At 32.9% G+C, this 21,701-nt stretch overlaps 1 pseudogene; it reads left to right on the forward strand.

Moving 5' to 3' along the window:
* LOC129753822 (adenylate cyclase type 5-like) overlaps window positions 1-21,701 on the forward strand; it is a 150,970-nt pseudogene that overhangs the window by 108,723 nt on the left and 20,546 nt on the right.

A 21,701-nucleotide genomic window follows, 5' to 3' on the forward strand; every position in this document is an offset into this window, starting at 1 on the left:
CACATTTAAAAAAATCCCTCTGAAATTGGGTGCATCAGCAATCTGAACACTATTTTATTGGAATTTTGCAGAGTTTGTTCAAAAATCTTTTGGACTTTTTGGAACATAGCCGTTTTTCTGTAAACCAACTAAATACCAGAAAGTCGAATTTTGGCCAAACATACATGCATTTCTTAGTCGATTGGCAGCAAAACTAAAATTTCGATTTTCCGAATTTCATTTGGTCTCCGTTTTGATGATTTTTGACAATTTTTTTTCGAGATAGATAACACCACAATTCGACGTTTTTAAGGCATTTGGCATCAAAATTCAAATTTCGATTTTTCCGATTTCCTTTGGTTATTTTCGAGGGTCGCTATGAAGCACCTCTTTAAACCAAGTCCGATTGAGCTGAAATTTGGCACAGGTCAGTTTTTTAGGCCAATGTATAAAATGGATATGGTTGATATCATGGACGTATAAAGAACCGGGTCATAGGGAGAGGGGGGGGGGGGGGGGTGTAGGGTGTGTTATGACAACATGTTTCCTATAATATTTTTACTTGAACTATGCTTACATGAAGAAAAGTAAAAATATGAGTAGGTTCAATCTAATCATTCAGGTTTTCGCTATTTTTTTTATTAAAGCTATTTATTAAAAATCTCAACTTTCGGAAATAAGTCCTATAAGTTACCAATTTTTATGAAGTTTAACACAAGCATTGCATCGCCGATTTAACGACATTACCAGAACTGGTATGGAATTTCCTTTCTTGTGCATATTATTCTTTTAATGCCTAAATCTTGCGTTAACATACTCAAAATCCAGTGCAAAGCCGAATTTAGGTGCAAGAATAGTCTCAGAAAATGCAGATTTAAAAAAATTACTAAAAATAGTTAGTTTTGAATAGTCGTCAAAAATTTTGAGTTTCGTGTATTATAAATCTAAAGATGTCAAAATGGTACAAATAGCATAGCATAGCATAGGGTGACTACACACATCTTGCATTGGCTGATACACGAGGTACAACTGATAATCAAGAGCAACGCAAGATGCCAAAATGATTAACTGGATTCAATATTCATGCTGTGCTACTCTTGAAGATCAGTGTGGTACCATGATGCACACCGTAAAAAGTCAATGTAATCATAAAAGGGATTATCTGAAACAGCAAAAATAACTCTTTAGGTGCAGAGAACTCATACGACCCATAAAGCTGTTTCGAAAAGGTTTTGGAAGGGATGTTTAAGTGGGAAATCCTACATGGCAAATAGGATTGACGAAATATTTATGTATAAATATAATTAAAATAAAATTAAACAATCACACCAAAGTCCATTGATAGGCGATGAGGGAAGCAGGCAGCTTGGTTGATTTGTATTTTATGGTCCGGTTGTACTTATGATGATCATCCCTGCACCTTCCAGTCACTGTTGCTTGATAATCCAGGAAGTACTTTTAAATCACTTTTCGGGATTTGAGTGCTTCTTTTCGTCTGCAGAATAACACAATCGTCACTCTTATCCTTTCCAATATTTCGAAAAAGAAGCTCCAAAACAGATAAAAATCATTGTATTTTCACGAAAAAAAAAAACAAATGAAAAAAATCCTCTTGTAGCATCATGTGGAAAATATGTTTGAATTTGTTTGAACTTCCATACGCTTAAAATGAATACCTACTAAAACTTGAATCTGGACTATGCAAACATAAATCAAAGTCTCTAAGTAATAACAACAAGTTTCGCAATAATTTTCTCACAACTCGTTACAAAAGCACTTATTGGAGTATGTTTATCCCGGATTACGAAGAACGGACGAATTCAATGAAAAAATAATACTTAGCTTCGCTTTACTGCAAGCTACGAATTCTGCCAGAGAACCTTCCGGGAAGAGAATTTGTTGGATCGATTTTCGCTAGCCTGATTCTGCTTAATTATCGGAAGAATTTGCTAACTACATTATCAGTGTAGACATGTCACTTTTCGATTAATTTGTTTACGAAAGTAAATTTTTTTAGTACAATGATTTTGACACACGCGGAAAATTTTCTTCGTCCTATTTCGTCAAAGCCTACTTCGGTTCTCCTCTAAATATGTCAAAATGGCACAAATGACGTCATGACTTCCGATTCTCATTTCAAAAATTTTCTACTGTATCTGGAACAGCTTTGGCAGCTGATTTATTAAAAAGTGTGGTTTTGAAACCACTTTCTTACACTTTTTGTGACCATGATCTTAATTCTTAATAAATTAAAAAAAAAACCATTGAAGAAACATACGGCTTCAGCTTCAGCTGTATCGGGCACTAAGTGAATTTTTTTTTCGAGCTCTTAATAAGTGACTTACAGCCTCTTTCCCGAAGCATGTTTTTTTTTTTTTTTCATTTAAAAGATCTCCGAGTTTGAAAAACTTAATAAAATAATGATTGGATCTGAATATTATCAAAAAATCTTATTTGAGTCACGTTGCAAGCTTTCCAAAACTATAAATTTTTATTTCGGTTGAGAAACAAGAGAGATTGTTTTAGTGGAAAAAGTGGATTTGACCCCCGACGGTATAAATAGGTATATACAAAGTGTCGGTATGTTTAGTGTTAAAAAAGGGATTTTGAAGGCTTCATTTTTTTTACATATTAAATTAAATTAGAAAATCATAAGCTAATTACTTTTAACCACATGCATCACCTTTTTGAGCATTAGTGGAAATGTACCAAATATGTTTTTAGAAATAAAAAGTAAGAGATAAAGTTGGGGTTCAAAACAGATTTATTTTCTATTTTAAAAAACTCTATTGAAATTTAAGATTTTACTTTGAAATTATGTTTTGAAATCCTGCAATAGAAATAGTGTATAACAACAAACCAATAAAACATATTTCCAATTGAATTTTAACATGAAGATTAAAACAAGTTCATGACTAACAAAAAATTTATTTATTAATTTATTTCGAAATTAGAATCCTGTGAATAACATTTTCAAGTTAAAATCTAGATTTTTCATGGAACTAAATTCTTAAAATAAATCTTATCTTATCTTATCTTGTCATATCTTTTATATTTGTTAATTCTTCTGATTTGTGTTGAGTTGAATCTGAGAGAGTATAAAATATTGATTTAGAGTCAAGAATAAAATGATGAAACTGCGATTTTCTGCGTTTTGAATCCTTAATGAAATTCTCACATTGATGATTCAATCTTTAATAAAACTTAACTTCGAACTGAAATTTTTTATTTTGCATTTTCAACCTGATTTTAAAAACTTAATCGCGAAATTGAGGACGTTTTGTGAATCTGAATTCCAAATTTTAATTCCTTTGAATTATGTATGAGCGATAAAGCGAAATTTGTATCATAACCCGCAACCAGAAATCTCTCATTTGAATTCTGAATTTTTGGTTTTCAATTTATACCATTATGAAATTAAGTTTCTGCCAATTCGAAATAAGAAATTAAAGTATAAATTTTAATTCCAAATCTTAAATATGGTTTGTAATTTTGAAAATTTTCATTTCCTACTACGAAATGATGAGCTTCGAATGTGGAAAAAGGATCGAAGTTTGAAATACAACACCAAGATTCGAGTCAAGATTTTGTTCTTTTCGGGTTGAGTTTAACCCCCAAATCGCCCCCCCCCCCCTTCCCATCCGTCCCTACGGCCATGGTTGGTATTAAAAATGCGATCCTTATATTTTTCTATCAAATCAAAAGCTTAGTTCATTTAGAAATGGGACAGTTACGAATGCGTGTATCTCAAAAACCATTCGTTTGATCGAAATACTTTCTATGAAGGAAATGAATACAATGTTACGATAATTCATGAAAAAAATAATAAAAAAAATATCTATCTTTTTTTGTAAGATTTTTTCTACTATATTCTTGATACCTCCCATCGGCCGGTGCACACTTTTTTAAGTTTTGTTGTTCATCAGAAATAATCTGTCTCATAGCCTCGGTATCGGCTATACAGCCTATGAGCTCTGGAGCTAGCAAAAAATTGTGGTTGGAAGTTAGGTTTGAATGACTCACCATAGCTAGGCACCACTTTCAGCTTATCGAAGAAAAATTGTTGTTCCAAGGACCTCATATGACAGGTTCTAAAAGCATGAAACAAATTTGAAATGAAATTGAAATCCGGATAACAACAAGGATTTCAAAACAGCTTTTCATTACTATTTTTTAATGATTTTTATGTGTTTGGGAATCGACTGATTTTCGTGTTTTTTCTGGGAAATTCCGGCTTGCAGTCTATTTTAGAGCAAAAACGATTTTTGTTTTATGTATCCAACGTTTCAATCCGTTTTGGATCTTCTTCAGGGACTAAAAAATTGTATTTTTCAATTAATTTTTGGCCGATTACAAATTATTTGTTGTGAGATGTTTACCTAAAAAGTGTCGTTTTCTTGTGTTTGTCGACTCGGCTGGTCTTGTAAAGCTGTCTATTTATCTGTTTTTTAAATTTTCCGAATTAATTCGTGTTTTATGACAATAAGGTGTAGTGATTGACTTACTGTGTTAGATGTTTCTCGGATAAAATCCGGTTGTCCGGGGATTTTGGGATAAACTTTCCTCAGCATCGAAACTTTGGCACAGTTTTCACTTTTCACCTTTTGTTTTTGTTGTTTCTAGATGTCAGTTTGTTCTGTGTTGTGTGTAGGGTGGTGTTTTTTATTTGTGTGCCTATTTTTGTGTTTTAGGTTTTCGTTAATTGATTGTATAGTTTTGAAAATATTGGCATATGTAGGATGAATGTTTTCTGTATCTTTTTTAATGTTTATAGTGTAAGGTGTGGTTTTAATGTGGCAACTTTCCAGCATTCGTAGTTTTCCTTGGTTGTCTCCCCTGTCGATGATTCGGACTCCATCAATGTCGAACAGGTGGTTCATAGCTATCTCGTGGTCCAGGAGTGCAGTTTGTTGTCGGAGTTTAGCTATGGGGTAGTCTTGTTTTGTGTATCCTAGGTCCCACAGGCGTTTAAGTTCGTTGGTTTGGCATCGGTGTTGTGACATTCGTTGTTTAAGTTTTACGCTAGTGAGACCTATATAGCATGCCTTGCAAGTTTCGTCATCCTCTTCTTGGTGTTCTTCACTTCCGTTGCTGGTGTTGTTTTTCCAGGTGCCATTGCATTTTATTTTGTAGATGACGTTGGTGTTTTCATCGTATGGTGTTTTGTCCTTAACAATTGGAAATAGTGATCCAATTGTCTTCATTTGTTTGTTTGCAACTCTAGTACACTGTATCAAAAAATTGTCCGTACAACATTGTACCTTGAAATCCAAACAATCAAAAAGTGCTTTTTTTCAGTCAATAAGAATACTACAATTACATCATTCGCTGCAGAAACTAGTCCTTTTTGTAGATCAGTATAAGAAATGTTTATGAATTAAACCTTATAAATAATCCAATTCATTTAGTAAAGAAAGTCCCAAAAACGACGTCAAAAAATTGTCCGTACACTGAGGCCTTTGTCAAATATTAGTCAAGTAAACAGTTATATGTCAGTCTGTCAAACGCAGAAACGTGAGTTGAATCTCAGCAAAGACAATTTCCAGTGATCTGAGCGATAAATACGGTAAAATGAACTTTAATTAGCATAAATCAGTAGATTTTCGTGTTTCCGGATGTCTACGGGTATTTTTTTTGTGAAAAGCAGACATTTTCCTGTTAATTAAATCCACAAAAATTAGCAAAAAAATGTCTGCTCCTCCCAAAAAAATACCCGTTGACATCCGGAAACTGATTGCTGACCTGAAGAATGACGGTAAAAGCTTGTCCGAAATTGCAGGTATAGTAAAACGGCCACGATCGACGGTTCAGTATGTCCTTCAGAACTTTAAGAAGACTAACTCACTGGAGACCTCTCCAGGAAGAGGCCGCAAACTGAAGCTTACGGATCGTCACTATCGCATCATTGTCATGGAAATCAGTCAGAATCCTAAAATCGGTGCCCCGAAACTAGCAGACAGCCTGAAGAATGTTGAAAACATACAGGTTAATACTCAAACGGTACGGAACATACTTCATGAGAAAAAATACCGAGGTCGTGTTGCTTTGAAGAAGCCGTTTATATCTGCTAAATATAAGAAAGAGCGGCTGGAATACGCTCAAAAGTATGTCCTGGAACCGAAAGAGTTCTGGCAGAACGTCATATTCACTGACGAAAGCTAATTTAATATTTTTGGGTCTGACGGACATGTAAGAGTATGGCGTAATCCAAATACTGAATTGGATCCGAAAAATTTGTGACCGACAGTCAAGCACGGTGGTGGCCATGTAATGGTGTGGTATGCTTTCAGCGCAGATGCACCGGAAACTTGACATTCATTCACGGAGAAAAATAAATAGATTTATCAGTCATATTACGCGTCTACAGGAATATAAATATGATTGTTTGGTTCTGACCCGAAAATACGATCAAACCAACCATCAGCTTATACGATTAGTCTCCAGGGAGTTAGTCTTCTTAAAGTTCAGAAGGACATACTGAACCGACGATCATGGCCGTTTCACTATTCTATGCGTAATTCGAAGACAAGTAAATAAATAAATTTCGGACAAGCTTTTACTGTCATTCTTCAGGTTAAAAATCAGTTTCCGGATGTCAACGGGTATTTTTTTTTGTGAGGAGCAGACATTTTCCTGTTAATTTTATCCACAAGTTGTTGAAATCTACTGATTTATGCTAATTAAAGTTCATTTTACCGTATTTATCGCTCAAACCACTGGAAATTGTCTTTGCTGAGATTCAACTCACGTTTCTGCGTTTGACAGACTGACAAATAACTGTTTACTTGACTAATATTTGACAAAGGCCTCAGTGTACGGACAATTTTTTGACGTCGTTTTTGGGACTTTCTATACAAAATGAATTTAATTATTTTTAAGGTTTAATTCATAAACATTTTTAATACTGATCTACAAATAGGACTAGTTACTGCAGCGAATGATGTAATTGTAGTATTTTTATTGACTGAAAAAGTGCACTTTTTGACTGTTTGGATTTCAAGGTACGTGCTGTACGGACAATTTTTTGATATAGTGTATATTTGTAATCAGAGTGCAATGTTTTTATTATTTGTGTTGAAAGATTTTCAATGTTGGTCAGAGAACGGTAGATACGTTTTTCTGTATCTCCGTTTTCATTCATAGCTGTTTCTGGTATCGTTTTTTTAAGTTTCTGATATCGTTTTTTCATTCGTTTTATTAATGATTCGATTGATAAGAGACATAGGGTAGTCATTCAAGCTAAGTTGTTTTCGGATGACGTTCTTGGCTTGGATGATTCCTGAGTGTGAAGAAAATTGCGTAACTCTTTTAGCAAAGTTCACAGCTACATTAATCTTCTGGTGAAGCGGGTGAAACGAGTGGAAATTTAAAAACCGCCCCGATGCTATTGGTTTCATATACCAATCGGTTGTTATTTTTCCATTTTCGTTTCTAAATAGCATCATATCCAGGAAAGGCATTCGACCGTCTGTTTCTGTTTCTACTGTAAATTGCAAGTTTTTGTGTTGAGCATTAAAAGTTTCATTGATAGATTTGATATCGTTTTTCGGTAGAAGCAGAAACAGGTCATCTACATATTTCTTGATATGCAATGGTGTGCAATGGCATATTGGCGATTTTTCTGTTGTAGTTTTTCGCCGATTACAACAGAAAAATCGCCAATATGACCGCTAGAAAAAGTTTCCTAATCCGATGCCGACAAAATGGAATTTTACCCACTCATATCCAAAACTCATTCAAATGCATATTCCAACTCCTTGAAGAACGCAGTTCAGCCACCGGAAAACTAGAAAGATGCATCGAAAGGTTCCAAAGAAAAATCTTGAGCATTGAAATTGAACACACATTCCACAAACTGAAACAACTAACAAAAACACAAAATCAGATAAGACTGATGATAGAACAATCAGGTTACGAAGATGATCGAAGAAATTTTATAAATGCTCAAAAATCGTATCAACAAAAACACATCAAAGACATCTCAAAAACAACAAATGCAAAATTCCACAGATTGTTGATTCGATTATACGAAAACAGTTGTGAGAAAATGCCATCCAAAAACGAAAAGGCACTGCACAACGCCACTAATATTGAGATCCCGAAAGAAGTGGAATTAATTCTAAGCCTCGGCCCCAAATTCGCACTTCCGTACACATCCTTACGCGAAACACCATTCTTTCACTTAATTACAGATGTAGAAGGAATAATCCAAACGAATGACAACACGGAAATTCAAGAAAACACTCGCTGTAAGATCATAAACAACATCCAAAATTTCCTAAATAAACACCAAAACAGTGGATACAACGATAATAAAACAAAAATGTACAAATCAGCTGAAAACAAGACCAGAATATTCTTCAAGTCAAACCCTGGTCTGATCGTGCTTAAAGCGGACAAGGGCAACAAAACTGTGCTTATGGAGAGAGAAACATACAACGAAAAAATGAAGCAACTGCTAAGCGACGGAAGCACATACGAAATGGTAAAGCGCAATCCAACTTCTAACTATCAATCTAAAAACAACGATATCGTCAAACGTCTTGAGCAACTCAAACTGATAGACGAAAAAACAGCCAGAAAATTGCGCACGTATAAGGCAGCCTGCCCAGCAATATACGGACAACCAAAATCACACAAGGTAGGTCTCCCCCTCCGACCCGTTGTACCATGCATAACTGCCCCATCCTATGAACTTTCGAAGTTTATAGGATCGATTATACAAAAATCGATCAACTCAAAGTATGACATAAAAAACTCCTTCGAGTTTTGTGAATTTGTACACACACTCACAGTACCTGCCGACCATATCATGGTATCCTTCGATGTGGTATCGCTGTTCACATCGATACCCATTGAACTAGTACGGAAGAGTGTTTTAAAACACTGGGACCAGATCTCGAAACACACACCTATCTGCATCGATATTTTTTGGGAAGTAGTGGAATTTTGTTTTGATAGTAGCTATTTTAGCTTCAACAAAACCTACTTCAAACAAAAATCTGGCTGTGCTATGGGGAACCCGATGAGTAATCCAATCAGTACATTAGTATTGGAGGACCTTTTGGACGACGCCATAAACGCATGCCATTGCACACCATTGCATATCAAGAAATATGTAGATGACCTGTTTCTGCTTCTACCGAAAAACGATATCAAATCTATCAATGAAACTTTTAATGCTCAACACAAAAACTTGCAATTTACAGTAGAAACAGAAACAGACGGTCGAATGCCTTTCCTGGATATGATGCTATTTAGAAACGAAAATGGAAAAATAACAACCGATTGGTATATGAAACCAATAGCATCGGGGCGGTTTTTAAATTTCCACTCGTTTCACCCGCTTCACCAGAAGATTAATGTAGCTGTGAACTTTGCTAAAAGAGTTACGCAATTTTCTTCACACTCAGGAATCATCCAAGCCAAGAACGTCATCCGAAAACAACTTAGCTTGAATGACTACCCTATGTCTCTTATCAATCGAATCATTAATAAAACGAATGAAAAAACGATATCTGAAACTGAAAAAACGATACCAGAAACAGCTATGAATGAAAACGGAGATACAGAAAAACGTATCTACCGATCTCTGACCAACATTGAAAATCTTTCAACACAAATAATAAAAACATTGCACTCTGATTACAAATATACACTATATCAAAAAATTGTCCGTACAGCACGTACCTTGAAATCCAAACAGTCAAAAAGTGCACTTTTTCAGTCAATAAAAATACTACAATTACATCATTCGCTGCAGTAACTAGTCCTATTTGTAGATCAGTATTAAAAATGTTTATGAATTAAACCTTAAAAATAATTAAATTCATTTTGTATAGAAAGTCCCAAAAACGACGTCAAAAAATTGTCCGTACACTGAGGCCTTTGTCAAATATTAGTCAAGTAAACAGTTATTTGTCAGTCTGTCAAACGCAGAAACGTGAGTTGAATCTCAGCAAAGACAATTTCCAGTGGTTTGAGCGATAAATACGGTAAAATGAACTTTAATTAGCATAAATCAGTAGATTTCAACAACTTGTGGATAAAATTAACAGGAAAATGTCTGCTCCTCACAAAAAAAAATACCCGTTGACATCCGGAAACTGATTTTTAACCTGAAGAATGACAGTAAAAGCTTGTCCGAAATTTATTTATTTACTTGTCTTCGAATTACGCATAGAATAGTGAAACGGCCATGATCGTCGGTTCAGTATGTCCTTCTGAACTTTAAGAAGACTAACTCCCTGGAGACTAATCGTATAAGCTGATGGTTGGTTTGATCGTATTTTCGGGTCAGAACCAAACAATCATATTTATATTCCTGTAGACGCGTAATATGACTGATAAATCTATTTATTTTTCTCCGTGAATGAATGTCAAGTTTCCGGTGCATCTGCGCTGAAAGCATACCACACCATTACATGGCCACCACCGTGCTTGACTGTCGGTCACAAATTTTTCGGATCCAATTCAGTATTTGGATTACGCCATACTCTTACATGTCCGTCAGACCCAAAAATATTAAATTAGCTTTCGTCAGTGAATATGACGTTCTGCCAGAACTCTTTCGGTTCCAGGACATACTTTTGAGCGTATTCCAGCCGCTCTTTCTTATATTTAGCAGATATAAACGGCTTCTTCAAAGCAACACGACCTCGGTATTTTTTCTCATGAAGTATGTTCCGTACCGTTTGAGTATTAACCTGTATGTTTTCAACATTCTTCAGGCTGTCTGCTAGTTTCGGGGCACCGATTTTAGGATTCTGACTGATTTCCATGACAATGATGCGATAGTGACGATCCGTAAGCTTCAGTTTGCGGCCTCTTCCTGGAGAGGTCTCCAGTGAGTTAGTCTTCTTAAAGTTCTGAAGGACATACTGAACCGTCGATCGTGGCCGTTTTACTATACCTGCAATTTCGGACAAGCTTTTACCGTCATTCTTCAGGTCAGCAATCAGTTTCCGGATGTCAACGGGTATTTTTTTGGGAGGAGCAGACATTTTTTTGCTAATTTTTGTGGATTTAATTAACAGGAAAATGTCTGCTTTTCACAAAAAAAATACCCGTAGACATCCGGAAACACGAAAATCTACTGATTTATGCTAATTAAAGTTCATTTTACCGTATTTATCGCTCAGATCACTGGAAATTGTCTTTGCTGAGATTCAACTCACGTTTCTGCGTTTGACAGACTGACATATAACTGTTTACTTGACTAATATTTGACAAAGGCCTCAGTGTACGGACAATTTTTTGACGTCGTTTTTGGGACTTTCTTTACTAAATGAATTGGATTATTTATAAGGTTTAATTCATAAACATTTCTTATACTGATCTACAAAAAGGACTAGTTTCTGCAGCGAATGATGTAATTGTAGTATTCTTATTGACTGAAAAAAAGCACTTTTTGATTGTTTGGATTTCAAGGTACAATGTTGTACGGACAATTTTTTGATACAGTGTACTAGAGTTGCAAACAAACAAATGAAGACAATTGGATCACTATTTCCAATTGTTAAGGACAAAACACCATACGATGAAAACACCAACGTCATCTACAAAATAAAATGCAATGGCACCTGGAAAAACAACACCAGCAACGGAAGTGAAGAACACCAAGAAGAGGATGACGAAACTTGCAAGGCATGCTATATAGGTCTCACTAGCGTAAAACTTAAACAACGAATGTCACAACACCGATGCCAAACCAACGAACTTAAACGCCTGTGGGACCTAGGATACACAAAACAAGACTACCCCATAGCTAAACTCCGACAACAAACTGCACTCCTGGACCACGAGATAGCTATGAACCACCTGTTCGACATTGATGGAGTCCGAATCATCGACAGGGGAGACAACCAAGGAAAACTACGAATGCTGGAAAGTTGCCACATTAAAACCACACCTTACACTATAAACATTAAAAAAGATACAGAAAACATTCATCCTACATATGCCAATATTTTCAAAACTATACAATCAATTAACGAAAACCTAAAACACAAAAATAGGTACACAAATAAAAAACACCACCCTACACACAACACAGAACAAGCTGACATCTAGAAACAACAAAAACAAAAGGTGAAAAGTGAAAACTGTGCCAAAGTTTCGATGCTGAGGAAAGTTTATCCCAAAATCCCCGGACAACCGGATTTTATCCGAGAAACATCTAACACAGTAAGTCAATCACTACACCTTATTGTCATAAAACACGAATTAATTCGGAAAATTTAAAAAACAGATAAATAGACAGCTTTACAAGACCAGCCGAGTCGACAAAAACAAGAAAACGACACTTTTTAGGTAAACATCTCACAACAAATAATTTGTAATCGGCCAAAAATTAATTGAAAAATACAATTTTTTAGTCCCTGAAGAAGATCCAAAACGGATTGAAACGTTGGATACATAAAACAAAAATCGTTTTTGCTCTAAAATAGACTGCAAGCCGGAATTTCCCAGAAAAAAAAAAATATTTTTTAATGATAAATGTTGGTTAATCGCCAAGATGTATTGTTGTTGAATTTTATCGACGTTTTTCGGCGAGTTTTACAAATTAAAAACGTTTTTTTTACCATTTGTCCAGATGTCTCGAGCTACTGTGGTATTCGCTCCTCTTCCGTGGACACTAAAATTTATTTTTAAATTACAATTTAATAATACAGTTACAATTTTTTATTTCAAACTTACAAATTATTGGCTTTCGTCTATACTAATTTGTTCTGGCTCAGTTTGTTTTGTTTTGCGTTACATTTGTGTGTCAGTGTCTGTGTTAATTTGGAAATGACGGGGTCGTCTGCTGTTTTAAAATTACATGAATCTCGTTGTATATTTACAACATTGTTGTCCACTCTTAGTTTAATGTAAAAAGTTTCTGTAGTTATTCTTGCGTTGTATCCTGCTACTCTTTCTAAAATTTTGGTGTTTTCAAAATCGAAATTATGACCAGTTTCTAAGCTGTGTTGTGCCATTTGTTTCGTTGATACATTTGTTTGATGTTGTTTGATTCGTTTTTCTAGAAATTGGCTCGTTTCACCAACGTATGATTTTTTACACTTTCCACATTTTATTTCGTAAACCACATTAATGTTTTTATTTTTTGGAATTTCATCTGTGGTTTTTGTGAACATTACGTTTTTTGTTTTGTCTAATGGCTGGAAAGCAACATTAATATCAAATTGCCTTAGATATCTGGCCAGTTTTTCTCCTAAACCTGCACAGTAGGAGATTGTTGCAAAATTATTCATAATCTTATTCGTAACACTTAAACTATTATAAATTTGATGTGTTCTTTCTTTTATAAGATTAGAACCCAAATTCCGTGGATAGTTATTAAGTTTAAGAGTTTTGTTAACCGTGCTCAGTGTTTTTTCCCTGTAAACAGTATGTGTGAGTCTTATTGCTCTGTCTACTAATGATGATTCTTACTGAAAATCAAGAATCATAAACTTAATACAGAATCCGAAATATGAAATCAGAGAGACAATTTAGATTTTGATCATATAGAACCAGAACCTCTGAAATATTCAGAATTGATTTATATCAACAAGGTAGAATATTTTGAAAAACTGTAACGGATTACTGAACGTTTCGAGATTTTCGAGGTTTTGGCATCAGTGTTGAGTTTAAATGATTACTCTTGATGAACCACACTCAATCATAAAACTTTGATTAAGATTTTGAAATTTTTAGTATAGAGTAGAGTTACCTCGGTTGCTTTTCCTGGACCCTCATGGGTTAAATTCCCATGGGAGGAATTTAACCCCCAAACCCCCCTCCTCTTCCTACGGCCATAGTTGGTATTCAAATTTCGATCATTAAATTTTTCTATAACATCCATAGCCACCCTAATGCAGGAATTGTGCGCTTTTATCAGCGTTAGAGCTAAGATTCATATCAAATCAGATAAAAAAAAGCACTAGTTTATCGTGCTTTGTATACAGTTCTCAGCAAAACTTAAAACATTTTCCAACCAATTTTTAAAAACCTGCTGGAAGTCATTCGGGTCAAAGTCACATAACTGAACAGAATTTGAAATATCGGTAAAAATCCGAAGCCCTTCAGCAGAAATTGCCAGGTCATAAGAAAAAATCCCCATATAGAAGCACTAAAAAAAATGGCATAGCTCTCTGGAGCCACTACTTTTTATCAATTTTTTAAAAGAGATTCCTCAAAACGCTGCTTGCAAAAGAAAAAAAAAACAAATATTTTATGCGTTCTTCGTTAGGAAACAGTTTTAGTTTTTTGAATTTTTGTTTGTTTTAAACCAACCATAGCGCTACAGAAATAAATACCGCTCACTATCGATTCAAGCAACATTCTCAGGTTGCCAAAATACTATTTTTTTCCTTAACTGAAGACCAAAAAAATAATTTTGTTATTTTCATAATTTTAATATATTGAAAACTGTTTTCAATAATGAATAATTTTAGATCTTTCATAGGGAGAGTGAGGTAACGTTGGTCACTCTAAATATCTCAGCTATGCGTTGAGATAAAAATCTTAATCCAACTGTCATCGTCATCGCTTTGCGTAAGCATATTTTTCTATAGGGGAGAGTGAGGATACTTGATCCCTGAGGATACTTGATTCCTTCGCTACATCTCGAAACAGGAATGTCTTACAAATATTAAATGTTCTAGAAAAATGTTGCTAATAGAACAAAACAACAATGCCGTTATCTCAACAAATTTAAAAATTTTATTTTTCGAGTTATTGAACTTTGTATGAAAAATTTACCAAAATGTGATTTTAAGATCTTTTTTTATCACTTTAGAATGTTTCTCTCATGAAAAATTATAATAAAAATATTTATCCAATATGTCAATCGTTAGAGTATAATTTGAACTTCATTATGCCATATTTCAAAGCAATAAAAAACTCCCATTTTTTTAAGGAGGTAGTTTTCCAAAATGTGTATTATGGGTATAATTGATCCCTGCAGTCCAAAATGATATATTTTTCTTCTGAATGGATCGTGGTCATTGGTTATCATAAAATTACTTATTTTTGTCCAATAACTAATGTGTATCCAATAATTATCTGTTAAAAAGGACTAAAAATACTGTATTTATCAAAAAACCAGAAAATTGCGCCTTAAAGTATGCACTAGGATAGTAGACTCTAGGATAGTAGACAAACTATTGGAATTCTATTTGTCTGACACTTACAAACTGTGAAATGAGAACTAATATGGCATAAAAATAGTTAACGGACCTTTTTTTTTTGGATTTTACTAGATTTTTGCCTGAATTTAGGATCTAGTCTCTTTTAGTAAAATATCAGGTCTCCTGTAACTTAAAAAATATCAAATTTTTTTTAGTCTCACGAAAATGCTTCAAGTTTATCAACGAGTTCATGTATCGTTCTAACTTTTGGACCCTATAAACTTGAAATTACACGCTGTCAGACAATGCACGTTGCAAATTTGCAAAATTTTCCAAAAAATATATGATGAAAATAAGAGAACGGAATCAAGTATCCCCATTCTCCCCTATGTAGACTTATGAACGCATCATATGCTTCTTTTATTTAACTAGACTAGAAAAATGTACTTAAATAATTTAACAAGCACACGCAATAGCATCCGTGAAAGACCTAAAGTATACATATAACCAAAATATGCTCATACGCTTATGGTCTTAGTTTTGTCATTTTCACTACGTGGACATTTTTTTTTTTTTTTTGATGAAACATCAGCAAGTCACAGAAACGCAACCAATTTGCAATTCATAACTTGTGGGGAATCATAGGCCACATTTTTTGGTGGTATCTTGGACCACCTATATTTTTATGTTTTTACACACATTCAGAACTTAAAATACGTTTTTCCTGTCTAAAAAGTTTCCTTATGCCAAATGAAGAGTTGTAAGAAATATTTTGTCCATTTTTTTCAATGTGATGGAGACATACAAAAATTATATATAATAAATTTTGTCAAGACGTTCGCGAGCCAGGTTTTAGGAACTATTCCATCGGAATTTTGTTTATCGCCGCGCTTTAATGTGACTTTTATTCATCGACGTTTTTCGGCAGATTTTAGAATAAAAAAAACGTGTTTTACCAGTTGACCAGACGTTTCGGGCTACACTGGCTTTCGTTCCTTTTCAGTGGACACTAAAACTATATTTAGAACAATGAATTTTTATCTAATTCATAATACCTAATATCTTACAAACTACTGGCCTTCGTCTATACTAATTTGATTCAGGGCATTTTGTTTTGATTTTCGTTTACATTTGTACGTGACAATTTGTTAATTACAGAGTCGTAAGTTGTTTTAAAATTACAGGAGTCTATCTGCCTTATGACTACATTTTTGGCACCTCTAATTTTAATGTTAAAAGTTTCAGCTGTGATTCTTGCATTATAGCCTGTAACTTTTTCTAAAATGTTCGTATTGTTGAAGTCGAAAAGGTGATCAGTTTCCAAACTATGCTGTGCTTGTCCAGTGCTTATTTGTTTTGTAGATACATTTGTTTTATGTTGTTTTAGTCATTTTTCCAAAATCTGGCTTGTTTCCCCTATGTTTGATTTATTACATTTACCATATTTAATTTCATACACGACATTCTTATTTTTGATTTCGGGGATTTTGTCTTTTAGTTTTTGTGAGAATCAGATTTTTAATTTTATCTTAAAGCTGGAAGGCGACATTAATGTCAAATTGCCATAAGTACCTTGATAGCTTTTCCCCAATCCTGAAAAATACGGGATTGTTACAAATTTGCTTGAATTTCTATTCGTTATACTCAACGTATTGTAAATTTTATGTGTTCGTTCTTTAACGATACTCGTAACAAAATATTGTGGATGGTTGTTTAGGTTCAGAATGTTTTTAACTATATTAAGTCTTTTTTCCCATTCAAAACTTAAACAACTATCCACAATATTTAGTTACGAGTATTGTTAAAGAACGAACACATAAAATTTACAATACTTTGAGTTTATATAATATCGGTAAAAATTCGAAAGCTTCCAGGGAAAATTGTCAGAAAAATCCCCCTAAATTAGCACTACAGAAAAAGCATAGCTCTCTGGAGCCACTAATTTTTAACAATTTTGAAAAATGATCTCTCAAACCGCTGCTCTAGAAAAGTATAAACTAAAAACCAAATACTTTATGGGTTCATTGTTAAGACACGGTTTTAATTTTGAAAACTATATTCAATTTAAAATAATTTTGGATTTTTATCTCTTTTTTTTTTAGGGTTTTTTGTCATCTTTGTTATTGTTGTAAATTTGTTTTTGTCTTTATTAAAGAGACTTTCAGCCTTTGGCTGGTTTGTCTCTGCGACCTTCTTATGCTCGCTAGAGTTTACATTTTCCGTTTCGCTTGTTACATCGTTCCATAAGGTTGTATTTGTGTTCATTTCACTTCCGACTTACAGAATTTCCTTAACCTAGATTTTAGAGTGGTGGGATTCGATCCCTTAACCTCTGACTCATAAGTCAGACATGTTAGACAAACTACCACCCCGTGTGGTAAAATTGCATAACCATTATTATTTTTTTAAATAGAGACTTTCAGCCTTTTGCTGGTTCATCTCTGGAAGAAGTTCATAATGGTTTACAGCTCATTTATCAAATAGGATTATTTAAGGAAACATGATAATTTTTTTTCTTCTACTTCGTCATTTTAAAGAGTATTCCTTATTGATACGCCGGTTCAACTGTAAAAATTTGGAACTCAAAATTTTCTTCAATCACAATCAAATTTACTTTCAATGATTCTTGTGATTTAATGAAAGATTCGTTTTACTTGATATAAAGTTTATTGTTCGGAAGTTTTATCATCATTCTTAATTGAAAGCCAGCAGGGTGCTGTTCTAATTTCAATTAACACCAAAAATGTTATTTTACGTGTTAATTGAAATTCAAACGACCTTGTTCTTACGACACAATGAGCCATCACAAAACGCCTCAGCCTCAACCTCTCTCCCTCTCGAGGTTTGATAGAGCAATAAACTGAGTTGTTTCACTTTCTCAATGCCCAACGAAACACGGTCGAATTTCCACAAAAGCATAAACATGGCTGTCGAAACATGCCCTTCACCCCAAGTTGATTGTAAATTCCTCACTAAACTCTCCTCAACAACTGTGTGTGTTTTTATTGTGCTATTTTCAGCTCCATTAACGACCTGGCTAGCAGTGATAACGATGTTATTAACAGCCCGGCAGACGAAGAAGCAGAAGCAGAAGATGCTGCAGCCATGGCTAATGACGACCTCGACGAGAATGGTGATGGTCCTTCGAGCCAGCCGGGAACTCCGGCCACCCCGCAGCTGAATCTGACCGGATCCACCATCATCATCGAATCGGCGACGGGAGCCGGAACAATTCCGAAGAGCCGGAACAAAACCATACCGGATATGATGGAAGACATTTGCAGCCGGGATTATTTCACCCTGCTGAAGGACAACATGACCCAGCTGATCCTGATTGGAGTTTGTGCCACTGTCTATGCGGTGCTGCTGGCTTGTCTCTACAAACGGCGGATCAATGAAATCTACCTGTTCCAGGTTTCGTACGTGGTCATGGTGACGCTCCTGGCGCTGGATGTCTGCTTCAGCTTCGCACCTTCGGCCAAGTAAGTAGCAAAAACACAGTTTTGACAGGATTCTGAAACAATTTTGATATAATTTTGACACAATTTCTACACAATTTTTACATAATTTTGGCATATTTAAAGAATTTAACTTTACAACAATTTTGACAAAAATTTGAAACAATTTTAACATAATTTTTACAATTCAAAAATTTTGTCACAATTTTTAAAAACATTTTATGAAATTTTGATACAATTTTGACATAATTTTGACATAAATATGACATAAAATTTGGCCCAAACTTGACACAATTTTCACCATTTTTTTTAATAAAATTTTGACACAGTTTTGATACAATTTAACACAATTAAGACATATATTTGACACAATCTTGACAGATGCTTGAACTAAATGTGACACAATTTTCACAAAATGTTGACACAATTTTCACACAATTTTAAACAGGTTTGATACAAAAGTGGTTCAATTTCGACACAATTTCAATAAAGCTAAGATAAGCTAAGCTAAATATGACATAACTTTGACACAATTTAAGAAACTCTTTACTTTGTCAAAATTAAAAAAAAATTGATACTATAAAAGATGAAATCGTTGAACAATTTTTGCATATTTTCACACAACTTTTGTAGATTTTGTCATAATTTCTATACATTTATAAAATTTTGAAAAAAAAATACTTTGCATATCTGAAACATGATTTTAACAATAAAACAATTTGAACGCAAATTTGACAAAAACTTGGGCATAACTATGACATATTTAAAATAATTTTGATATTTTTCATAAAAATTTAACAATTTTGATACAATTTTAACTCAATTTAGGCATAACTGTGACACAATTTTGGTACAATATTTACACAATTATGATATCATTTAAAATCGAGCTGATTATACTTTTGAGACAACTTTGACACAAATTTGAAACTTTTTAACATTAATTTGTGTCAAAAAAAAACCATTTTGACACGATTTTGGCATAACTATGACACAATTTTGAAAAAATAAGTTGATATAATATATACACAATTTTATCAAAATTTTGATAGCAAAACTTTAAAACTAGTTCAACCCAATTTTTACACACAATTTTGATATCATTTTGATAGAATTTTAACACAATTTTAAATCCATTCAGAAACTATTTTTAAATTATTTTGACACCGTTTTGACGCAAATTTAAAACAATTTTGACAAAACTTTAACATCAAGCAATTTCGAATCAATTTTTTCAAATGTTAGATATAACTTTAACAAAATTTTGACACATTTTGACAAAAATTCAATACAATTTTTTGAAAAATTGAAACAATTTCAACACAACTTTTGTAAATTTCAACACAGTTTTGACATACTTGAAACACATATTTGACACAATAAAGACATAATATTGACACAGTTTTGACAAAAATTTGACAAAAATTTGACAAACTGTGGAACAGTCTTTAAATAATTAGTTATAATTTAAGCAAATTAATTAAATTTTCAATTTTTTAGTATTTTTAATACAAAAATTCAATTTTCTCATTAATTACAAAAAATATTAGATGATTTAAAAAAATGTTGGCAAAATTTGACAATGTTAAGACACAATTGTAAAAAATTTCACACGATCTAACGTTAGATTTGACAGATTTTAAAATAATTAAAAAAAAAATTGTAAAAATTCTGCTGCGATTTTTAAACAATTTTGACATCATCTGGAACAAACATTATTTGATTTTAAAAAAATGTTGGCAATTTTGACAATTTTGACAATTTTGACAATTTTGACAATTTTGACAATTTTGACAATTTTGACAATTTTGACAATTTTGACAATTTTGACAATTTTGACAATTTTGACAATTTTGACAATTTTGACAATTTTGACAATTTTGACAATTTTGACAATTTTGACAATTTTGACAATTTTGACAATTTTGACAATTTTGACAATTTTGACAATTTTGACAATTTTGACAATTTTGACAATTTTGACAATTTTGACAATTTTGACAATTTTGACAATTTTGACAATTTTGACAAATTTGACAATTTTGACAATTTTGACAATTTTGACATTTTTGGCAATTTTGAAAATTTTGACAATTTTGACAATTTTGACAATTTTGACAATTTTGACAATTTTGACAATTTTGACAATTTTGACAATTTTGACAATTTTGACAATTTTGACAATTTTGACAATTTTGACAATTTTGACAATTTTGACAATTTTGACAATTTTGACAATTTTGACAATTTTGACAATTTTGACAATTTTGACAATTTTGACAATTTTGACAATTTTGACAATTTTGACAATTTTGACAATTTTGACAATTTTGACAATTTTGACAATTTTGACAATTTTGACAATTTAGATAATTTTGACAATTTTGACAATTTTGACAATTTTGACAATTTTGACAGTTTTGACAATTTTGACAATTTTGACAATTTTGACAATTTTGACAATTTTGACAATTTTGACAATTTTGACAATTTTGACAATTTTGACAATTTTGACAATTTTGACAATTTTGACAATTTTGACAATTTTGACAATTTTGACAATTTTGACAATTTTGACAATTTTGACAATTTTGACAATTTTGACAATTTTGACAATTTTGACAATTTTGACAATTTTGACAATTTTGACAATTTTGACAATTTTGACAATTTTGACAATTTTGACAATTTTGACAATTTTGACAATTTTGACAATTTTGACAATTTTGACAATTTTGACAATTTTGACAATTTTGACAATTTTGACAATTTAGACAATTTAGACAATTTTGACAATTTTGACAATTTTGACAATTTTGACAATTTCGACAATTTTGACAATTTTGACATTCTTGGCAATTTTGAAAATTTTGACAATTTTGACAATTTTGACAATTTTGACAATATTGATAATTTTGACAATTTTGACAATTTTGACAATTTTGACAATTTTGACAATTTTGACAATTTTGACAATTTTGACAATTTTGACAATTTTGACAATTTTGACAATTTTGACAATTTTGACAATTTTGACAATTTTGACAATTTTGACAAATTTGACAATTTTGACAATTTTGACAATTTTGACAATTTTGACAATTTTGACAATTTTGACAATTTTGACAATTTTGACAATTTTGACAAT

Source organism: Uranotaenia lowii, chromosome 3 (genome assembly GCF_029784155.1).
Source record: "Uranotaenia lowii strain MFRU-FL chromosome 3, ASM2978415v1, whole genome shotgun sequence".
NCBI classification, from domain to species: Eukaryota; Metazoa; Arthropoda; class Insecta; order Diptera; family Culicidae; genus Uranotaenia; species Uranotaenia lowii.